At 36.8% G+C, this 23,843-nt stretch overlaps 2 long non-coding RNA genes across 3 annotated transcripts; both read left to right on the top strand.

The window, feature by feature from the left end:
• The first annotated feature begins 15,644 nt into the window (after nucleotides 1–15,644).
• Nucleotides 15,645–17,039, top strand: LOC122830747. 2 transcript variants are annotated; one of them, XR_006370587.1, is made up of 3 exons: nucleotides 15,645–15,706; nucleotides 16,056–16,218; nucleotides 16,980–17,039. It is a non-coding gene; the product is annotated as an uncharacterized LOC122830747 (long non-coding RNA). The 2 variants fall into 2 exon arrangements; XR_006370586.1 differs by lacking the exon at nucleotides 16,980–17,039 and adding an exon at nucleotides 16,406–16,716.
• Nucleotides 17,040–20,717: 3,678 nt separating this feature from the next.
• On the top strand, nucleotides 20,718–22,547 carry LOC122830676. The gene is made up of 3 exons (XR_006370574.1): nucleotides 20,718–20,756; nucleotides 21,073–21,172; nucleotides 22,114–22,547. It is a non-coding gene; the product is annotated as an uncharacterized LOC122830676 (long non-coding RNA).
• Nucleotides 22,548–23,843: the final 1,296 nt, after the last annotated feature.

The raw sequence follows: 23,843 nt of genomic DNA, 5'->3' as shown, positions 1-23,843 counted from the left end.
CTCAATCTAAGTCTGCGTTCTGTTCATGTGTGTGTGTGTGTGTGAAGGAGGGTACATATTTGTGTGTATGACAATCATGCGGATATACACAATGTTCTCTTGGAGAGAGATTTAGAAATATGTGATGAAAGAAAGAGAGAATACATGAAAAAAGAAAGAAAGAAAAACAGCATCAGAAGCACCAAAAATGAAAAAAAGTAGAAATCTGTAATTAAGTCATGTTCTTGTGTGTGTTCAGATGTAGCAGCAGCACAAACAGGTGAGCACACATTAGCAGATGACTATAAAGAAATAAAGACTTTAAATATTGATACTCTGAGCAGAGTTAATTAAACTATGCAATCATCAATGGTTAGAAGAGAAACGTCTACTTGATAAGCTAAAATCTTCATTAGGAGAAATAAATGTAATAATCCTTTGAGAGAACAGACATGTTATGTGTGAGTGTCTTGAAATGTTATTGTCAATATATAAGACGTTTTCTGGTAGATTGTGATAATTTATGCAATTTTTCCAGTAAGTGGTTCATGAGTCAACCACTTACCAAATTCTAATGTAGCATAATTTGATAGTTTAATTAGGAGCTGTAGACTTAATCATTTAAATATTGTGTGGATTTTATCACACGTTATGTACAGACAGCACTATAAATGTTTCTATTTAGTGATAATTACTTTTTTATTCTGGGAAAACATTTAATTTAATTTATTTGGTTCGTGAATTTTGTTTTGTGATTCATAAAGGCCCAAAACATTTGAACCTACAGGAGCTTGTTGCTGTGAAGCTTCTCCAAATGCAGACACAGATTCAGTTCTACCGTAACTGGAACAGTCATCAAAAAACAAGCAAAACAACTAATGTTTCAAATGTTTGAAAACTATTTGTGGCAGTGAGGTTATCAGGCAACCAGGATCAAAACTTTTGTGTCTCAGTGGGAAAAATATTGTCTTGCTATCAGAAAATTCCATTCCACAAATCGATGTGGGGCAACACACTTTATACCAAGTTGCCTCCCAGTCTGTGTATTGATGTGAGAATGTGTGCATTCTATGTGTAAAAGCAAAAAAATTAAAAAAATTAAATTAAGTTTAAGAAAATCAGAATTATAGATCGCCCCAATTTTTTTTTACATTACATCTCTTCTCAAGGATACTGCATGTTTTTTTTTTTTCTTTTTCTTACTGCCTCCACAAATTTGAGAAAGCTGGGTCTGTGGTTTACTGTTGAAACCACAGACATCACAACAAGAACTGGGACTAATAGCTTAATTTCATCATCAGTTGATATTTAATAATGCTTTGATGTGGACCCAGAGCCAACAGGCTCTGAAAGTCTGAATGCAGAGATCGTACCCTGTGGGCCTGGTTATTACTTTTTCCTGCAAAGTTGAAATCTAATGACTCAATTTTGGACCTTTCTCCAGTTCTCAGTTACTAGAGTACCATTTGAATACTGTGTAACAGTATCTAAAGCTTTAGGGAGATTACAAGTGTTGAGGACACCAGAACAGCATCATCCCCGGCTGTGCTCAAACACACATTCTCTCTCTCTCTCTCTCTCTCTCTCGCCCACTCAAACACCAACACAGAACAAATACTTTCCTTTTTTTATTTACTGTAGACACCCCACGTTTTTCTCCAAAATGTAAGACACTGGTTTGCTGCAGTTTTTTTTTTTTTTCGTTTTTTGGTTTGCATCATAATGATTTTAGAGAGCAAAGACAGAGAAAAACTGCTGCACACAAAAAACAGTCCTGCAACATTGTTGAACACTGTGTTGATAAGTAAATACAGCCTACATCAATAATCCTCATGTCACCAGTGCTCATGTATTATGTGGAGGGCTGCATATACACTCATACACTTTTGCACACTGTTGTGCACACACACACAGACTGGTGGTGATTAAATTCTCTCTGGCCTATGATCCACCACTAAATCTTTGCAATTTTCATTTTATGCAGCTTTAATATGGATCATAGTTGCTCTGAGAGTGCCCCATCTCCTAATCTGGAGCAATCGGAGCTGAGCCTGGCTGGGTTAGCAGCTGACGCTAAGCCAGCCAGTCACTCTCAACCAGCCAGCAAGGCAACCGCAAAACTTCAATGCAGCCAGGAGGACGCAAAATGCCTGATGCAGGAAGAAGACTGATATTCATAACTGTGGGTTTAGGCAAAGTGTTTTGCAGATGCGCAAACTACATCGAAAGCAGAAGCTCATTTAGCTAATTATTTTAAACACACAAAGAAAAACCAGTCAAGCACATCTTAAAGACCCCACCTGCATTAATAAATACTTTGTGTGTGATTTGACATAAATCCAACGTGGTTTTGAATGTTTGTGAAAGGGCTGAGAGGAGGTGCAGAGAGGGGAGTGACTTGTTTGCAGAGGTCATGGAGCTGCGTGTGTTTGGGTGGAGTAACAGCGGCTGCATCAGGGCACATTAGAGTCAAGAGCGTGAGCGATTTCACATGATATGTATCAGCACATGTAAGCCCATACTGTAAATACACAGACACACATAGACATGCACAGGATGACCCTCTTTTTTAAGAGCAGTGGGAGGGCATAAGAGGATTAAGTCATTAAGGGCACACTGTTAAAAAATGAATATTAATGCTCAGATATTACACCCAGGAAACCTAAACCAATCAGGAAAATCTATCTAACAATCACGTTTTTGTCAAATTTCAGTAATAACCTCCTGAGGTTTCCTAAACAGAGTCTTCAATGAAGTAGGAATTTGCATGCATGTCACTCTCATTCGGTCTTGATTAAACTGTCATGTCAAAATATGGCACAATAAGCAGCTGAGTGTTGGACCAGGAGCAACACCCTGCTGGGACTCATGTAAATAATACTGCTGCTGATGGAGGGAAAGCCACAAACTGAGCAAAGCTAATGCTAGGCTTAACACCCTCATGTCTCTGGGTTTGTGTGTCACACACACACACACACACGCACACACACACACACACACACACACACATGCAGGACAAAAGCTACAACACACTGTTCTTATTTCATGTTTGATTGACTTTGTGTCTCTGTGGTCCTGCTGCTCCTGTAGGTCAGTTCACCTTTAAGTGGTGATTATACTTTGATAATTCATTTTACCGATGCTACAGAAGATCAGAGAGGCAAAATTTAAGAATGAGAGTGAACATGAGGAGAAAGGGATCATCTCCCACCCCCCACCTGAGCCCTTCTAATCCTCATGATGGCAGACGGCAAGACCAGTTAGATATCTGGGAAGCCTCGTTTATGAAGATATTTAGGGCAATGGTTGGGACACACTGACACTTAAAACATAGATTATATAAACATAGAAGGTGTGAAAAAAATCATGAAAAAAATCTATTTATTTTCAGAAAGGGAATGGATTTTAGATTAGATGATATTTTATAAATGTATCTATTTTTATTGATGTTATGCTTTTTTTCCACTGGGTCATACATTTTTCTCATATTCATTGCTCCTCTAACAAATTCTTCTTTTATAACATCCTGTCCAGGATTTAAAATTTTAAATTGCTAAAACCTGACTACAAAGATATTAATAATTTTCCGCTCATCCACTTTCTCTATTACATTACCATCTTTAATGAAAAGACCAAAAGTAAAACTCCTACAAGTAAATTCAATATTGTTGAATCTACTGAACAAACAAAGGACGTTTCCTACTTTCATTGATATTTCTGCAGCTATTTTCAAAAATATTACACCTGCACAATTCATGAGTGAGTACTCAAAGTATTTCATATTATTTCAACACACAGTACAAACATTTTACATTTAGTCACAAACAAATTTCAATGTATTTTATTAGGATTTTATTCAAGGGGTCATTGTGAAATGGAAGAAAAATGAAAAATAGATTTTAAAATATTTTACAAATTAAAGTCTGAGAAATCTAATCCTGCACAGTAAATACTTCTTTGTGTAAATCTCTTATGTTTGTTGGATGAGATGAACATAATCATGGAGATGATAATGACATCATCTCCACATCAGCAGGCTGACAGGTGGATAACATGAATTATGAAATCAACTAAATGGGCCATGGTTACTTTGGAGGGGCTGCAGATATCCACATATACTGTATAAGGTAGGATAATTTGTTGAAAATTGCAATTGTTGCATCTAACTGCATAAATCTGGTCTTAATGGAAAGTTACAAGAAGAGAGTACTCTAAAAAAAAAACAAAAAAAAAAAAAAAAAAAAAAAAAACATAAGTCCTGTTTTCTAGAAGCCATGTAGGGAAAAGAAAACGGCAAACCACTGGAAGACATGTGATTTGGTCAGATTAAAATAAATGCAACTTTCTGGCCTAAATACTTTAATACTTTCTTTAGCGTCTAGATGTGCAAAGCTGGCGTAAACACAAAGGACTTTCGGTTGTCATATCAGTGAAAATTGTTTCAACAAAGCACTGAATAAATACAGAACACGCATCCTCACGTTTGTTCAAATTTCCTTCCACTTCTAATACCTTATATATTATATCAGTTGCATACAATAAAACCCTGAAGTTCATTATTATAATTAACAGAACATGAAAAGGTTCAATAGGGACCCATACTTTCGCATTGGACTGTATATTGTTCTTTTCTCACAGTTTACTGCAATATCAGAGTATTGTTGTTTAGATTTTTGGAGATTTGGTCAAATAAAAATAATTCCTTAATAGTTCTCTTTTAAGACTAATTAAAATATGTATGCTGTTTAGTGCTGTTTAGGGACCTAAAGTCAAAAAATAGGTACTTTATAACCTATCATGGAAAGAAAATGTATTTTTATGTTAAAAGAAAATGTCTTCCTCAGTTCTTCGGCCCACTGAAACGTAATATAGAAGCATAGCCATTCCATCTCAAGCATGCACTGCAATAGTCAAGACGGTGGTAACACCAGCAACTTTCTCCGGCCCATGCTGACAAATTGAAACCACCTTTTGCTTGTTGTGAGGTGGATAGATGCAGGCTCACCTCTGAACATGATTAAATCACACAGTAACCTACTTCCTCTCATCAAATCCTCTTAAACAGACTGCATTACATATCTACCAAACAAAGAAAACTCAATCAGAACAATCAACCAACCCTGGCCGGGCCCGCCCCACCGGCTTGCCTGATCCCATTGTCATGATTAAAATGAAAAGGGAGCTGGGACATTATCACAAATCCCCATGTTCACCTCATAAGGAAGATCAGGAATGTGTGCATGTGTGTGTGTGTGGGCGTGGTCGTGTGTGAGTGTGTGTATTTCTCATGCTGTAGCAACATAATTCTGTTTACAAGACCCGATTGTGAGGTTTTTCTTTCCTTTGGAGTCGCCATAATGATGACATATGAAGACCTGGTTTTAGGCTTGGGTTAAGTCCTTCGGAATAATGTACTGTAATGTCCTATGAAGTGATGCAAAGATGTGTGTGTGTGTGCGTGTGTGTGTGTGTGTGTACAGTTTAATTCCCCGGCTTAGACTGCAAAGCCCAATTTTTATTGTTTGAAATATTAATAGAAAAAAAGATTACGAAGCACAGGATTGGATTAGCAACATTCCGTGTTTTGATTCTCCAGCAACAATAAATCAATTTGCTTATGAGCAGTGTGTTTTGGGAGGAAAACATGTTTTTGTTGCACCCACTGTAACACAGAGGCACCTGTGTGGATATTTGCAAAGCAACAGCTTCATTATGAAATGTCCTGCTGCATTTTAGTTTGTCACTGATCTACTTGTTTTCCAGAAAACGGTGAGCGATGCCAGGTGCAATCTTATAATCAAGTCCATCACCTAAAACGGCAGAACGTAATTTATCAGTTTTCACATTGCAGAAATAAAAAAAACAGATTTTATTTTGAGTTCTTCATAAAAATAAAAATTAATTGTTTTTATTGTTCAAATTCAGATATAAGCTCTTCAACTCATCTTTCTCTTAAATGAACAATCAGAATATCAAAAAAACATATGACGTGTAACACACAACAGACGTATTTCTATACCCTCAACTGGACACAGATGAATAAGGAACTTCTGTTGTGTGTGTGTGTGCATGTGTATGCATGGGCGTGTGGGGCGTGTGTGGGAAAGGGCAGCACTTATAGATGCTCACAAATTTGTTGGTAATGCTGGTAAAGAATGGTAAATTTAATTAACTCTGAGAACATGAATTATATTTATTCAGTCATGAAAAAAGTCCAATGTTAAGAAACACTATTCTTATCAAAAATAACTATATAGAAAACTTTAGATTGAAAACTTTGATCCACTTAAAATAAAATCTGAAGTCTGATTCATTCTAAATGGATTACTGAGGGGACCTCAATAGTGGCACTAGTACGCATCTTAACTACAAGTGCCAAGTAATTTATTTGCGTCTGTGTGTGTGTTGGTGTGTGTGTGTGTGTGTGTGTGTCAGTAACCCTTTGCCAGTCTTACAGAAAGAGACACACTTCAGATTACTGTTGCTCCACTTCACTTCCTGGGATAATCCTTAACACAACAGAGGGAGCTGCAGGTGACCTGGACCAGCAGAGTTACATTATGGGGCTCCATTAACAAAACCCACACACATACATGCACATATTGGCACATACGGAGCCATCCGTTCATAAATAATATCAGTGTGACCCTCCTTTCACCCTCCGCTCTTTTCCTCTGCTTTATCTCCAGTCTTCCATCACACGTCTCCGTCTTTCCCTCCCTTCCTCGGCTCTTAGCGAAACATATTGTGGCCCCGCAGCCGGAGATGAACGGGTGTCATTCATCCTCGGCCCCCAAAGTCATCTCAGCCATTAACAGCCCTGTCTAATTAAACCTGTAAATGACAAACACATAGACACAAACACTTCTCTAATGGCCTGCTCTAGCAGGAGACTGATGGGCAGCTGTCTCTTGTCCATCCTCCATGCAGATCAACCTTGAGACAGGAGACCTGGGGGACAACAATTGGACCACCGAGATACCTCCGGAAGGTTAGCAGAGCATTGATAATGAATGATTTATATACAGCAACCTTGCAGTTAAATAAGTTAATTGATTCATTAGTTGAGAACAATATTGTTTTTTTACAAGGTGACGTTAGCAACACAGTTAGTGTGACTCTGGTAGGCTCTCCTCTTCTTCTAGGTATTTCTCCTAGGAAAACAAAGACAGCAGGGGAGACCACAGTGATAAACAAGAGGTGTTTTTGACTCGGAACCAAAAACAAATGGAGAACAATAAAATTTTCCAGGGATCCAAGCCACCATTATTATCCTCTTATTTGCTGTGTATGAACAGAGAATAACAAGGTGGAGCCATGGCTTATGCATAGCTCCTGCATTATAGGATTAACATTAGCTGCCTTAGTCCACAGCATTGTCTTCACCTTGCTCATGACGCTACAATAAGAGTGATCAAAATCAAAAATCCTTCTGTCTTACAGGGATCCTTGATTACATAATGTTTTTCTGATTCCCTTCCTTCTTGCAACATCTTATAGTCAGTTTGATTTTCTCTCTCTATCTCTCTCTTGCTCTCTGTCTTTATTTCTTTTCTCCCTCTCTCTTTTTTAATCACTCAAAATCACTCTCTTCTCTCTTGTGGCGTCCTGAAAAAAACTTCCCAATTCAACCCCCTCCCTGAATCCATTTCCATATTAGTATGAAAATGTATGAACATTTCAGCAGAATCATCCCCTCTGCAAAGCAGAATAAAACCCCTCTTATTCCCTCTAATCCCTCAAAGACTGTGATATTACCTGATAGGACGTTGTACTGTGCGAATACTATCAGCGAGACAAGCCAAAAATCATGTAAGCAGGTCCCCATTGTGGAGATTAGAGTCAGCACATCTCTCTTCCAGTTGATCTCTTTACTGAAATGTAGCGCCTAGTTTTCTCTGTCTTCACCGTTCCCTCAGATTCCAGAATGAGTCATATGCAAAACACATTTGTTTTTTTTGTTGTTTTTTTTTCCTTATCGCTCATGAGACGAAAGAAAAATCTCAATCTGTAAAAAAAACAATCAAATGAAAAATAACATAAGCTCCCTAAACATTTTGTGAAAGTCAAATCACAATGTTGTGGAACATTCTTAAGAATCATTCTGTATGTGCTCAGTCCGTGCAGTTATTTGACAATTACAAAAATATTTCACGGGTAATCATGTGAGTATTGCTATGTGGACATCCGTCCATCTACGCCTGTATCAGCTTGTCCTCGTATGGTCATGGGGGGAACTGTTCTTGATCTCTAGTTGTTACTGAGTGCGTACATCTTGGACAGGTCTCCGGTCCATCTCAGGGCATCATATAGAAACACAAGACCATAAACCATGCATGTGCACAGTCACTCACACCATGTGGGCCATTTCAAATGATCAATTAATCCAGATGTCATTGTGTTGACTGGGAGAAAGAAGGAGTACCTGCAGACAATCATGTATGTACATGTAAAACATGTAAACGCGTTATAGAAAGAAGTCCAGTCAGACCATATTGCTACAAGGCAACTGTGCTGTCAAATACTGACAGCTCCTTACAATACAAATAAGTATTTTGTGAGCATACTTTGTAATAAGCCCTCATCTCTCTAAAGCTTTGACTTTGTCCTGAAACCAATTTGTCACATTCATCTGTCCATCCAGTTCTCAGTCCGTGCATCTTATTTTGTGAGGTACATTAGTCCTGCCTTCCACTCTTCCCTGTTCTTGAACTATTAATATGTTGTTACATAATTAGATACGGTTTTTTTTTCAGGTTAAATAAAATATTACTTTGTAAAATATTTTATTCTGAAAAAGGTAAAATGGGGACAATTTAATTATGAAAAAACCTTATAGTTAATTTAATAATGCCAAAGGGCCTTAGGTGCATATTTTAAATATTTCTCTTTTTTCCCCCTACAGTTTTCTGTTGCAGTCTCAAGTCTTTCTTTTTTGCATGCACATAAAGAAAGACCCTTTATTCAGTGAGGCATGAAACGTAATAAAGTTGATCAAATTTAAATTCAAATTTCTTACATAATTAGAACTCCCATGATGCTTTTCTGTCATAAATTAGAGTTGCTTAGGGTCACAAACAAGTGGAGACTTAAACGCTGTTGATTTTATGCATTACTTGTCTGCAACTCTTTTTTTTAAAAAGAGGATTTATCTCTGCAGAAGTTGCACTAAATTTTTTACCTTATGTAAAGTTTGAATTTGATCTTTAAATGTGAAATTTGAGAACTTGTGTTATGATTTTTCAGGCTGCCTGTATGTTACAATTTGTCCTCCACAGAGGAAAGTTCCTATGGCCCAATGCTTTTGTGCTGTATACATGTTTAGCATTGGAGTCAGGGGGCTAAGAAGATTATCACAATGAGATGAAAAGACTGTAGGAGCTTTTGTAGACTCTGCTTTCTAGGCGGGTTAGAGGAGCACAATGAAAGTTTAGGCAGCCCTCTCAAGCTCTTAAACTGCATGATCTTAAAAGCTTTGTTTTGATAAGCTTCCAATGAAAACGCTGTGAAAACAAAAAAAAGCTAATAAAAACTATATTTGAAACGACAAAACAGGAGTTTGCTTACCCAGTGAAGCAGTATTACACACAAAAATGTGTTTTTTCCATCAAAATCAGTTGAAGAAAATCTACCTTCCCCTACAATAAAGAGGGATATGTGCGTGTGTGTGTGTGCGTTGGTATATGTGATTTAGCAGGACATTTCGTCAGAATACACACCACACTAGAAGGACATTTTGAATTAGCAGGACAGGAGCGGTGTCCTGCTAAAACAGAGAAAAATCTAAAAACGTAGAAAGGTTTCTATTGGTCTATTAACCCCAAAAATGCAAAAAAAACGAGATGTCCGCTTAATACACATAAACCTGATTTTGTGTATAATCTGTGTATCACCACAGTGCCCCCTATGGCAGGTTTGTGTAATAGCAGGACCTCATGAATATTCACACAAGGTCTTAATCTGATTGGTTGTTTACCGGAAGGTCCTGCTAATTATTACAGTGTCCTTCTAATTCACGTCTTGCAATTTACACTGGGGATGAGTTGGCAATATGATTATTCTGTGCTATAAGATACAGAAATGAATATATATTTTGGTCAAATATTGTTTATTTAAAATATTATGACTAATAAATGTGTGACATAAGTGCATGGATTAAAAGAAATATAAACCATAAGACAGCCATTTTTTCACCAAACTATTTATACACTCCACTGCTAACATTTTGTTGATTCTGGCTTGCTCTGCATCCATAGAACCAGAACCAAGCATTTTGAAGCAGAATTTAGCTTCAATGCACCACAAATCTTGAATAAAGCTTGAAAGCAGCTGAAACAATGAATTCCTTTAAATCAAGGCAAAAACACAACTATTTACAATTGTTTCTGAATCTTAATCAAAGGTACATGTATCATTATATTTGATGTATAAGATTTTAATTTTGATTTTAATTTGAATTTAATTTCTTTGTTTTTCTTTCTTAAGGTGAATGCACACCATGTTCTAAATTATTATGCAAATTGGATTTAACTGTTATAAAGATTACATTTTTTGTTGTGCTATTAAATTTATAGATGGTATTGTGTGTCAGGGCTCTTTTAATCACTATAATTAATTTCGGATTAGTTTGTCTGGTGAGCTTAATTAAAGGAAATCTACTTAAGAAGGATGTTCCACATTATTAAGCAGGCCACAGCTTTCAAGCAATATGGGAAAGAGAAAGGATCTTTGCTGACCAAAATCATCAGATAGTGTAGTGCTATATGACAAGATATGAAAACATCAAATATTTTAACTGAAACTGAAGCATTATTGTACTGTGAAGAGATTTGTGGCTGATTTAGAACAAAGATGGGTTTGTATAGATAAAGGCAGAATGAGGAAGGTTTCTATTAGACAAATTCATCAAATTAAGAGAGCAGCTGTTAAAATGCCCTTACATAGCAGCAAGCAGTTACTTGAAGCTGGAACCACAAGGTGAAGGGTCCTCCAGAGGCTTGCAGTGCATGAACCTACTATTTGGCAGCTCCTAACCAGAGCTCACAAGCAGAACCGGTCGCAGTGGGCCCAACTGTACATGAAGATTGATTTTCAAACAGATTAGTTCACTGATGACTGATGTGCAACCCTGGATAGTCCAGATGCAGTAGTGGATTGATGATGGATGGCCACCAAATTCCAAAACAGCTGTGACATCAACAAGGAGGTAGTGGAGGCTGAAATCATGTGGAGAGAGCTGGTCAGCCCCTTCAGAGTCCCTGAAGGCTTGAAAATGACCTCAGCAAAGTATATGGACTTTCTGACTGATCACTTTCTTTCATGGTTCAGAAAGAAGAGCCATACCTTCCATACCAAAATCATCTCCATGCATGACAATGCATCATCTTATGCTGCAAGGCCACTGTGTATAGGCATGAAAGGGGAAAAACTCATGGTGAGGTCACCATCCTCCTCTGATCTCTGACCTCAACCCTACTGAGAACCTTTGGAGTTTCCTCAAACAGAAGATCTAAGGGTGGGATGCAGTTGATATCAAAACAGCAAATCTGGGAAGGTATTCTGACATCCTGCAATGAAATTCAAGCAGAAACTATCCACAAGCTCACAAGTTCAATGAATGCAAGAATTGTGATGGTGATATCAAAGAAGGGGTCCTATGTGAACACGTAACTCAGTCTATTAAGAGGTTTTTGATTGAATTAGGTTTTGATTTTAGTACTTGTGATGCTGCACATTCAAATATTGATTAGTTCAGAGAACTGTTTGCAGTTCTTTATAATCCATAAAATGTTTAGAAAATCTGCTGTGCATATTAATTTGGAACAGTGCATTTTGAGTTTCTTTTGAAAAATACTGTTCTCCTTGGGAGCTTTGTTCAGTAAAATTTTATTTATACTGTAGTAGTTCTTGACTTGACAATCATACTGACCATCATTTCCATTGACCATTTAATAAAATCTGAGAAGATATCAATTACATAATAATTTGGAACACAGTGTATGTTACTTGTATGACTTCTTAGTTCTGTGTTTCTTTGATGTAAAGCACTTTCAACTGCCTTCCAGCTGAAATGTGCTATACAAATAAACTTGACTTGACAGCAGTTTTCAGATCTTGCCAAAGATTCTCTGTTGAATTTATGTCTAGACTTTGACCTTGCCACTCTAACATGAATGTTTTTTAAACCATTCCATTGTAGATCTGGCTTAATGTTTAGGGTCATTGTCTTGCTGGAAAGTGAACCTCCGCCCAGCCTCAAGTCGTTTGCAGACTCGCAGGTGTTCTTCCAAGATTGACCTGTATTTGGCTCAATCCATCTTACAATCAAGAATGAAGAAAAGAAATGTTTGTCAGTGGGGAAGGTGTGTTCAGAGTGATGTGCAGTGTCCATTCTCCACCACAAGTAATGCTTTGCATTTTTGCCAAAAAGTTCAATTTTAGTCTCGTCTTATTGTTTTTGCTGTATCCCACCATGGCTTCTGGCAAATTGCAAATGGGACTTTTTTATGTTTAGGTGGATGGCCTTGTCTTGGTAGGTTCACAGCTGTGCCATTCTCTTTCCATTTCCAGATGATTCGTGGAACCTGTTTATAACCTAAGCCTGCTTTAAGCTTCTCCACAACTTTGTCCCTGAGTTGTCTGGTGTGTCCCTTGGACTTTGTGATGCTGTTTGCTTCCCAATATTCTCTTAACTAACCTTTGAGGCAGTCTTAGAGGAGTTGAACTTATACTGAGATTAGATTACACACAGGTGGACTATTTAGTCATTAGCAGTCATCAGGCAACTTCTGAAGGCAATTGGTCGCACTTAGGGAAAGGGGGCTGAAGATTTTGTACACTGCATTTTTCAGCTTTTATTTGCAGAAAATGTTTTGAATCATGTATAGTTTTGTTTCTACTCCACAACTATATGCCACTTTGTGTTTGTCTTTCCCATAAAATTCTGTAAAAATATGTTTGCGGTTGTAATGTCAGAAAATATGGAAAAGTTCAAGGGCTATGGATACTTTTGCAAACTACTGTACCTACAATAAGTAAGGCAAGTCCAATGAGAGAAACAAGGTCCAGCAATCAACAGCTATGCATTGACAGTTATCAAATACCATGCTGGAATGATAAGATGGAAAAGGGAGGAAACTCAGTCCACTGATATAAGAATTCAAATGCTACTGATGATGAATGGAAAATTGTGCCTCTCAAGGTTGTAGCACATTGGAGTAGCCCTGTTCTTTCATTGAGAATTTAACTTTTTAAACTTTCATTCCTGCCTTTCTGGGGGAAATATAGCTTTTGTTTGGACAAAAGTTCCTTCTTGTTTTGATACTGTGTATTTGGACTGATTTTTGTAAATATGTTTTATACTTTGCTATTTTGTTATGATGCATAATCATAACAACAGGGTGTTTTACAATAGCGAGCAAACAATACTACCAATGGACAAAAGGCTTAGACTGAAACACAGCACAGAGGTGGTATTTATGGTGGCACACAAGCAGGTGCCTAGTACCGTAGCAATAGAGGCCAATCCACATAAGTGGATGACTTATTTTGGGCTGTCTAGCCCACAATAATAAATTTAGCTCTACATGGGATTGGGTGTCCATATGTTAGGTCATTATTTTATGACTTAGTGGTAGTGGAAGATTATTACATATTACAGGCTAGACCCAAGATGTTCAGTGTTTATTGTTGTGGTGTAAGTTTACAAAAGTTGGCAACTGTAGAGATTTACCATGGTGCTAAACATGGTGATTTAAAAGGAATAAATATTTTTCTGAGAAGAATTATGTCCACATATCATGTAAAAAGATAACTCTTTGTTTTTGGAATCATTAGGGCCCAATCAGCCCCAATATTAAAGATGAATTAATAATGCATGCCATACAAAAGGTTAAAAAGAGTGTGGAAGGTGTGGGCAACAGTAGTGCCTGTGGTCACTGAAACCCTTGGGGTAATGACCCCTAAACTGGAAGAGTGGCTCAAACAATACATCATCAGACCTCTTGATACAGAGAAGCACACCTTTGGGAACTGTTAATATACTGTGAAGACCAGTCACACTCCAAGGCCTGTGGTAGAGGACCCAAGCTTTTTTAAAATTTAATTTCCTTTTAGGATCAATAAAGTATTTTTGAATTTGAAAGAAGGGATAACCACTCATGGAGTAATACAGAATTACAAATATAAATATAAAAAGCATTTATTTAAAAATATTTAAAGTGCCAAAAATATTATGATTACTTATGTTACTGTTAGCACAAAACTTTCGATTGATATTTTGTCATTATCTCAATGTCACTACTCTGCATACATGCAGATTGTCTAGGTAGTCTAATTTGTCTGTAGGCAGGTACATAAGACAACCTTTTTTCTGCTGGTGTTGTCTGCCATTAGACAACAGTTTTGTTTTTATGATTTAAAGTGTTTTGAACACTTTATATCATAAAGTGATCTAGTATATATATATATATATATATATATATATATATATATATATATATATATATATATATATATATATATATATATATATATATATATATATGTATATATATATATATATATATATATATATGTGTGTTGAAATGTGCTATAGAAGTAAACTTAAATAATTGATTGAACAGAAATGATTAAAAGAAGTGACCTTCCTGATAAAAGATTAAACATTGCTGGTGAGAGATACCATCTTACTGTTGTTTCCTAATTAAACAAAGATGTATGATAAACTATTTAACTTTGAAATATTGAATGAAAGTTACAAAATATAACTCAAATAAATTTGTTTTCTTGTTTCTGAAAAAATCTGACCTTGTGTGCTTCAGAAACAAAATGGATTTCTCCTTTGTTGTACCCCTCCTACTCTATCAACATGGTACAGTCCATCAAGGCCAGGTGCAAGCCATTAGTATTAATTGAACTTCTTTTGCGTGGAAGAAGAGGTAAGACTCATACAGAATCTCTTAAGACATTTAAGTACATATTGATTTGTAATTCTGAAGAATGTTGTAGGTTACTTGATGTTTGGATGCACCAAAGCATCTGATTTGCTTCAGTTTAGCTAGTTATCACCAACCATCTTAGTCAGTGTACCAGAGTTTAAAGGGAAGGTGGCTCACTCCAGAATTAGACAAAACTGTATTTGGACATTTTCTGTGCATCAGTGAGTGATATTCTTTCACAGGCACAAATTATCCTTTGTAATAATCATTACTATTAAGATAATGTTTTAATATTTGAAGGTTTTGAGAACCTGTCAATAGAACGTCAATTATTTAATACTGTGTACTTCAGTACAGGTTTTTCGCATACAATAAAATCAAATCATATTGTGTACAGCAGAGGTGTCAAACTCAAGGTCTTGAGGGCTTGTATACAATAACTTTTAGATGTGTCTGTGATGCCACATGGCTGGATCAAATGAGGTGGTCATCAGCAGGTCATCAACTTGACTGCCCTTAGAAGCTAATTCAGTCATATAATTCAGGTGTTTTGGACCAGAGGAACATCTAAAAGTTGCAGTACACTGCCCCTCGATGCCTGGAGTTTGACACTCCTGATGTACAGCATCATGTTGTTACTCAACAACAAATTACTCTGATCTTTGCAGGAGATGTCAGCAACAAGGTCTCAGAGAGCAAAAAGAAATCCCAAACATGATGCCAGCTATTATTCTCCTTGGGTGAAGATAAAGAGGGATTTGATGTAAAATACATCAATTCATTTAAAGGTGAGTTGTGACTTTTTTACGTACAGGATTCCAGAGTTTATTAAAGGATTGTTTTTGTTTACTTTTGTCTTGCTTTTTGACTTTTAAACTATTTTTATACTGCACACTAGCATAGATCATATATATATGTATAAAGGAGGACTGTGTTTTGAAATTCCAAGTATAAAAGAATGAGTGACATTTAGAAGCACCACTCAGCTGACAAACAAATGTTCAAGTAACACAGAAAGACCTCAAATTAGATCATTTAACTGATTTTGAAAAAAAATTTATAATCTCATTTGCTACTATTTGAAAGATATGCATTGTTTAAAGTTTATTCAACCTTACTCATTATGTTTACCTGCAGGTCGGGGTGTGTTCAGCTGCCAGTGCTTTCAAAAAGGAGATTTCCTTATTGAGTGCAGAGGGGAAGTCATAAGTAGGAAGGAACAAGAAAACCGATTGAAAATTTACCATGATGCACTCCAGGCTTTTATGTTTGATTTCAAGTTCAATGGACAACAGCTTTGGTATGTGACTGTTTTAATGTTGTTTTTTATTTTATATTTAATCAAAGTGATGTAAACATTTTCAGCTTCATCAGTAAAAGTAGTTTTAGTTGGAGGAGGAATATTCTTCTGACATGCAAACACCAAATATGCAAAATCATTTCCGTTGCATGGTATAATTATTCTTATAGCATACTTAATATTTTAGTGTTGATGCTGCCAGAGAACATGGATCATTGGGGAGGCTGGTAAATGATGAAGAGATGAACACAAACAACAAAATGAAAGTTACAAGGGTGGATGGAAGACGTCATCTCTGTTTGTTTGCACTCAAAGATATTGGTCCAGGGGAAGAAATGACTTATAATTGTAATGATTCTGACTGGCTATGGAGAAGAAGGGTACTAGTAAGCGTGAAAATACTATCACAAGTCATTCTACTAGCATTGAAAATATTTTTGAAGGAAATGTCAAGTTGTAGTACAGAGTTTCATTATAGTTGAAAACAAGAAGTGATTAGCAGAGTGCCTAAAAACCAGATTTTGGAGAAAGACTTAACTAGACCACTATTTCAACTTGTTCAGCGCTATCCAAAATGCTAGAAACTGTCATATGTACATTAATATATTTTGACCTTATATTAATGAACATTTTATAGCAGGAGACATATTTTGCAGTGTCAATACATAAAATGTCTGTTTAACAATCAGCTGGACAGGTTCATTAAATAGGTGGATTTTATTTTTCTATGAACTCATTCAGTATACATCTCTTCATTTCAGATTTCCAAAGATGAATTGTGTCAGGCTGGTGATGTGGAAACATGCGGATCCTGTTCAACCAACCCTCCAGAGGTAATTTTGGTGTCCAACGACCAACATATTTTCTAAAACTAAGTCATTGAAATGTTATTAAGTACTGTTCAAACACACAGGTATTGTCTAGAACTTGATATGTAAAGCTGCATTAAAAGGGAGGACAGAGGTTTGAAATTACAAGTACAAAAGAATGAAAGTTACATGTAAAAACGCCCATACACAAAGGTCCTGTGTAATACTCATCATGTAAGGTGCCAGAATAAGGAGGACATAGCTTTAAAATTACAAATACAGACGAATGAAAGTGACATGTAGAAACGCCTATATACACAGGTCCTGTGTAGTACTAAAAATGTAAGGTCCCTGAATAAGGAGGACTGTTTTCTACATTGGGAACAAACTCACATTCAATGAGTGTTCTTTACATTTCAGATTTCCAAAGATGAATTGTGTCAGGCTGGTGATGTGGAAACATGCGGATCCTGTTCAACCAACCCTCCAGAGGTAATTTTGGTGTCCAACAACCAACATATTTTCTAAAACTAAGTCATTGAAATGTTATTAAGTACTGTTCAAACACACAGGTATTGTCTAGAACTTGATATGTAAAGCTGCATTAAAAGGGAGGACAGAGGTTTGAAATTACAAGTACAAAAGAATGAAAGTTACATGTAAAACGCCCATACACAAAGGTCCTGTGTAATACTCATCATGTAAGGTGCCAGAATAAGGAGGACATAGCTTTAAAATTACAAATACAGACGAATGAAAGTGACATGTAGAACGCCTATATACACAGGTCCTGTGTAGTACTAAAAATGTAAGGTCCCTGAATAAGGAGGACTGTTTTCTACATTGGGAACAAACTCACATTCAATGAGTGTTCTTTACATTTCAGATTTCCAAAGATGAATTGTGTCAGGCTTGGTGATGTGGAAACATGGATCCTGTTCAACCAACCCTCCAGAGGTAATTTTGGTGTCCAACAACCAACATATTTTCTAAAACTAAGTCATTGAAATGTTATTAAGTACTGTTCAAACACACAGGTATTGTCTAGAACTTGATATGTAAAGCTGCATTAAAAGGGAGGACAGAGGTTTGAAATTACAAGTACAAAAGAATGAAAGTTACATGTAAAACGCCCATACACAAAGGTCCTGTGTAATACTCATCATGTAAGGTGCCAGAATAAGGAGGACATAGCTTTAAAATTACAAATACAGACGAATGAAAGTGACATGTAGAAACGCCTATATACACAGGTCCTGTGTAGTACTAAAAATGTAAGGTCCCTGAATAAGGAGGACTGTTTTCTACATTGGGAACAAACTCACATTCAATGAGTGTTCTTTACATTTCAGATTTCCAAAGATGAATTGTGTCAGGCTGGTGATGTGGAAACATGCGGATCCTGTTCAACCAACCCTCCAGAGGTAATTTTGGTGTCCAACAACCAACATATTTTCTAAAACTAAGTCATTGAAATGTTATTAAGTACTGTTCAAACACACAGGTATTGTCTAGAACTTGATATGTAAAGCTGCATTAAAAGGGAGGACAGAGGTTTGAAATTACAAGTACAAAAGAATGAAAGTTACATGTAAAAACGCCCATACACAAAGGTCCTGTGTAATACTCATCATGTAAGGTGCCAGAATAAGGAGGACATAGCTTTAAAATTACAAATACAGACGAATGAAAGTGACATGTAGAACGCCTATATACACAGGTCCTGTGTAGTACTAAAATGTAAGGTCCCTGAATAAGGAGGACTGTTTTCTACATTGGGAACAAACTCACATTCAATGAGTGTTCTTTACATTTCAGATTTCCAAAGATGAATTGTGTCAGGCTGGTGATGTGGAAACATGCGGATCCTGTTCAACCAACCCTCCAGAGGTAATTTTGGTGTCCAACAACCAACATATTTTCTAAAACTAAGTCATTGAAATGTTATTAAGTACTGTTCAAACACACAGGTATTGTCTAGAACTTGATATGTAAAGCTGCATTAAAAGGGAGGACAGAGGTTTGAAATTACAAGTACAAAAGAATGAAAGTTACATGTAAAAACGCCCATACACAAAGGTCCTGTGTAATACTCATCATGTAAGGTGCCAGAATAAGGAGGACATAGCTTTAAAATTACAAATACAGACGAATGAAAGTGACATGTAGTAACGCCTATATACACAGGTCCTGTGTAGTACTAAAAATGTAAGGTCCCTGAATAAGGAGGACTGTTTTCTACATTGGGAACAAACTCACATTCAATGAGTGTTCTTTACATTTCAGATTTCCAAAGATGAATTGTCAGGCTGGTGATGTGGAAACATGGATCCTGTTCAACCAACCCTCCAGAGGTAATTTTGGTGTCCAACAACCAACATATTTTCTAAAACTAAGTCATTGAAATGTTATTAAGTACTGTTCAAACACACAGGTATTGTCTAGAACTTGATATGTAAAGCTGCATTAAAAGGGAGGACAGAGGTTTGAAATTACAAGTACAAAAGAATGAAAGTTACATGTAAAAACGCCCATACACAAAGGTCCTGTGTAATACTCATCATGTAAGGTGCCAGAATAAGGAGGACATAGCTTTAAAATTACAAATACAGACGAATGAAAGTGACATGTAGAACGCCTATATACACAGGTCCTGTGTAGTACTAAAAATGTAAGGTCCCTGAATAAGGAGGACTGTTTTCTACATTGGGAACAAACTCACATTCAATGAGTGTTCTTTACATTTCAGATTTCCAAAGATGAATTGTGTCAGGCTGGTGATGTGGAAACATGCGGATCCTGTTCAACCAACCCTCCAGAGGTAATTTTGGTGTCCAACAACCAACATATTTTCTAAAACTAAGTCATTGAAATGTTATTAAGTACTGTTCAAACACACAGGTATTGTCTAGAACTTGATATGTAAAGCTGCATTAAAAGGGAGGACAGAGGTTTGAAATTACAAGTACAAAAGAATGAAAGTTACATGTAAAAACGCCCATACACAAAGGTCCTGTGTAATACTCATCATGTAAGGTGCCAGAATAAGGAGGACATAGTTTTGAAAGAATGAAAGTGACATGTAGAAACGCCAATACACGCAGGTCCTGTGTAATACTAAAAATGTAAGGTCCCTGAATAAGGAGGACTGTTTTCTACATTGGGAACAAACTCACATTCAATGAGTGTTCTTTACATTTCAGATTTCCAAAGATGAATTGTGTCAGGCTGGTGATGTGGAAACATGCGGATCCTGTTCAACCAACCCTCCAGAGGTAATTTTGGTGTCCAACAACCAACATATTTTCTAAAACTAAGTCATTGAAATGTTATTAAGTACTGTTCAAACACACAGGTATTGTCTAGAACTTGATATGTAAAGCTGCATTAAAAAGGAGGACAGAGGTTTGAAATTACAAGTACAAAAGAATGAAAGTTACATGTAAAAACGCCCATACACAAAGGTCCTGTGTAATACTCATCATGTAAGGTGCCAGAATAAGGAGGACATAGTTTTGAAAGAATGAAAGTGACATGTAGAAACGCCAATACACGCAGGTCCTGTGTAATACTCAAAATGTAAGGTCCCTGAATAAGGAGGACTGTTTTCTACATTGGGAACAAACTTGGATTCAATGAGTGTTCTTTACATTTCAGATTTCCAAAGATGAATTGTGTCAGGCTGGTGATGTGGAAACATGCGGATCCTGTTCAACCAACCCTCCTGAGGTACTATTGGTCTCCAAAGACCAACTTATTTTCTAAATGAAGTCATTAAAATGGTATTAACTACTGTTCAAACAAACAGGTCTTGTGTAATATTCATCATGTAAGATGCAGGTATATAGAGGACTGAGTTTTGAAGTTACAAAAAATTTAAAGTTACATGTAGAAGTGCACAGACACACAGGTCTTGTGTAATATTCAACATGTAATGTGCAGGAATATGGAGAACTGTTTTCTACATTGGGAAGAGACTCACCTTAAGCAAGTGTTCTTTACTTTTCAGTTGATTAATCCCATATTTTTTATATGTTCTTTTCAGCACAAAGTAAACACAGATGGTAAGGGGAAAGAGCTCAACAAAAAACTAAAACAGAAGGACATAGAGCCCCGCAGAAAAAGGAATACAAATAAAAATTCTGGTAAATCACCACACCTACACAAGTCTTGAAACACCAAGCTAGTTAAGCTCAAAAGCACAACTGAAGCATGGTCAAAAGTAATGATCTACACCACTGAAAGGCAATAGGGTGACCATGTTCTTCTTTATGCATGATATTTTGAGCAGACATTATCCAATATGTCATCTGGCTTAAATTACCACGCACATACCATTTAACTGTGCCTTGTATTAAAATGATAAACTTTCACACAGCCAATGTTCAGATGCTAGAAAATCTAATTTGGTGATCAGTAATGGGACTGTTTATACTACTTTCTCTATCCCAATCTTAATCTGAAATACATTCACATATTTATATTTTTTTCAAAATATCAAAGCACCACAAAACTAATAAGCAAAGTAATCAGAGTATATCTTTAAATTTGGTTAATTTTAAGATATTAACCAAATTTAACATCTTAAATTTGATTAATCTCTGGTTTTAGGAAACCAGAGATCTCAATAAACGGCCCTTTGCTGATGCTGCACCTGTACAGAACCTGTATTTTGGTGGAGTCAGTGAGATGGTTCAGAGTGGGATCTCCTTCACTGGAAAAAAGACTAGGCACCAGGATTAGAAGGAGGAACAAGTCTTTTGGCTTTGGATGGTTCTTCACCAGCTGCTGAGGCCTGTTTGTCAAACAAATGCAATTTTAAATTATGAAAAAAAAAATTTTTTTTCTAGAATTCCCTCAAATAATTAATCATACATACCAAGCAACCATACCAAGTGTTAACCTGTTTGGCATTTGCAGAAATTAATTTTCATCGATGCAACCTACATGCTCATTTCTGTAGCTTCTCCCACTAATGTATGTTCTTTATGAATGCTTATTTGAAAACAGGCATTACATAATTTATAACCAAGAAAAATTAACAATTGGAGTTGGTTTTCACTAATGAATTATTTCTTTTTTCTAGCATCTATGGAAAGTGCTAGGAGAGCAAAAAAGCATCCATGATCTCCCTGGAGATTGCTGCGGTCATGAGGCACTTTGGCGAACACATCAAGAAAGGACAACTGGCCACTATAATAGAATGCCAGCATTATCTTTTTGATTTAACAATAGACCCATAATTCATTTAACTTTGCCATTCACAGATTTTCCTTTATGTTCACAAACAGAATTGTTGCTCTAGTTCTTAGTGAAGGTGCTGTAAATAAAGTCCACTTTCTGTGTAGCCATATTCCATATTTCCATGTTTGGACTTAATACATATATATTTCATGTTTGTGTATGCTGTGGTCCTGATAAATAAAATTGGCCCTGACAATTACTGTTGGTATCATGGGCGGAGCCAAGCACCTCATTATCGTCTGTCCTTCTAATACAGCATTGCATCAGGTTCTTGTATTTTGAGTTCTGATGTGTGTATTGAAGTTTTCAAGTGAGATCTATGTTGTGTAGCTCAAACAAGATTTTTGACAACTTACTACGTCTTTCTAGCACAAGTGGAAAGGGGTGACTGTTTAGTGTTGCAAAAAACTGGTTTGAAAAAATTGTCCCTCTAAACCACCAAAACCCGTATGTGTGTGTGGGTGTGTGTGTGTAGGCGTGCGTGTGCATGTGTGTGTGGATTGGAGCATTGAAATGACATGAAGAGTTATTTGGGCTGTAATGAAGCTGCTTAATGAAATCAGTGCCCTTGAAAGTTCTTCATCAATTCTAGCTCCCTTGCTCACTTGCTTGCATTCCAACATTCTGGGCTGTCAGCTAATCCTTGCGCGCGACACAATATTAATTAAACACAGCGTTTCCTGAAAGTACTTAAGTGAAGTGCTATCATTGATAATGAGCAGGTTTAAAAGAGTCACATCCCTCCAAAATTACTTTTTAAACCAGCCTTATTAAGCAGAAAATGAGGCCCAAATCAGCCTACAAGCTCCTCATTAAAAGCCACTGATCCTTGGCCACGCGCGTGTTCCAGTGGTTTTAATTAGGCTAGTGCAAGATCGTCTGCGACAGGAAGTGCCATTAATCTTGTCTTTTCATCCAGACGTGGTGGGGGATATAGCATGTTGCAGCCTGGCGCCCGAGCCTGGGCCCAGTGGAGCCTCAAACAGTCCAACAAGCTGTGGACTATGAATCCGACTGCCATTCTTGTTCTGCATGTAAGTATGTGTATGTTTATTTTGTTCTTCACATGTGTGGAATCAAACTGAAGCGATGAAAAGATCCAAAATGTGTTTACATTTATTCAGTTTCTTTGCTATTAAAAATGGTGCTGAAATTTGTGAGCATTGGTAGCTGAACACACATACTCACACACAAAAACAGGACAAATGTGTCTTCATTTTCTCTGTGTTTATGAGTTGCTCTTGCTGTTGAGAACAGTCCCAGCCCTGCCTGTCACACTGTCTCCACATGGAGGATTATGGATGGCCAATTACATCGCTTTTGTCATTAATTAATGAGGATAACGAGCTCCCCCTGCTCCCTACAAAATCACGGTGATCCTCAGCTGGTACTGAGCAGAGAAAGGGGTGCTTGGTTCTGCATTTGTGTGTGTGGGTGAGAGAATGCGTGTGTGTGTGTGTTTATATCACTAGTTTTGTGGGGACATAATGGCTTTTTTGGGGCATGTTGGGTTTTGAACTTTTGGTTTTAGAAATTGGTGCAGACCAAGGTTAATTGTGTAAAGGATTTTTC

Source organism: Gambusia affinis, linkage group LG01 (assembly GCF_019740435.1).
Source record: "Gambusia affinis linkage group LG01, SWU_Gaff_1.0, whole genome shotgun sequence".
NCBI lineage: Eukaryota > Metazoa > Chordata > Actinopteri > Cyprinodontiformes > Poeciliidae > Gambusia > Gambusia affinis.
Note: the sequence above shows the minus strand (reverse complement) of the source record. Positions and strands in the feature narration are given on the sequence as shown.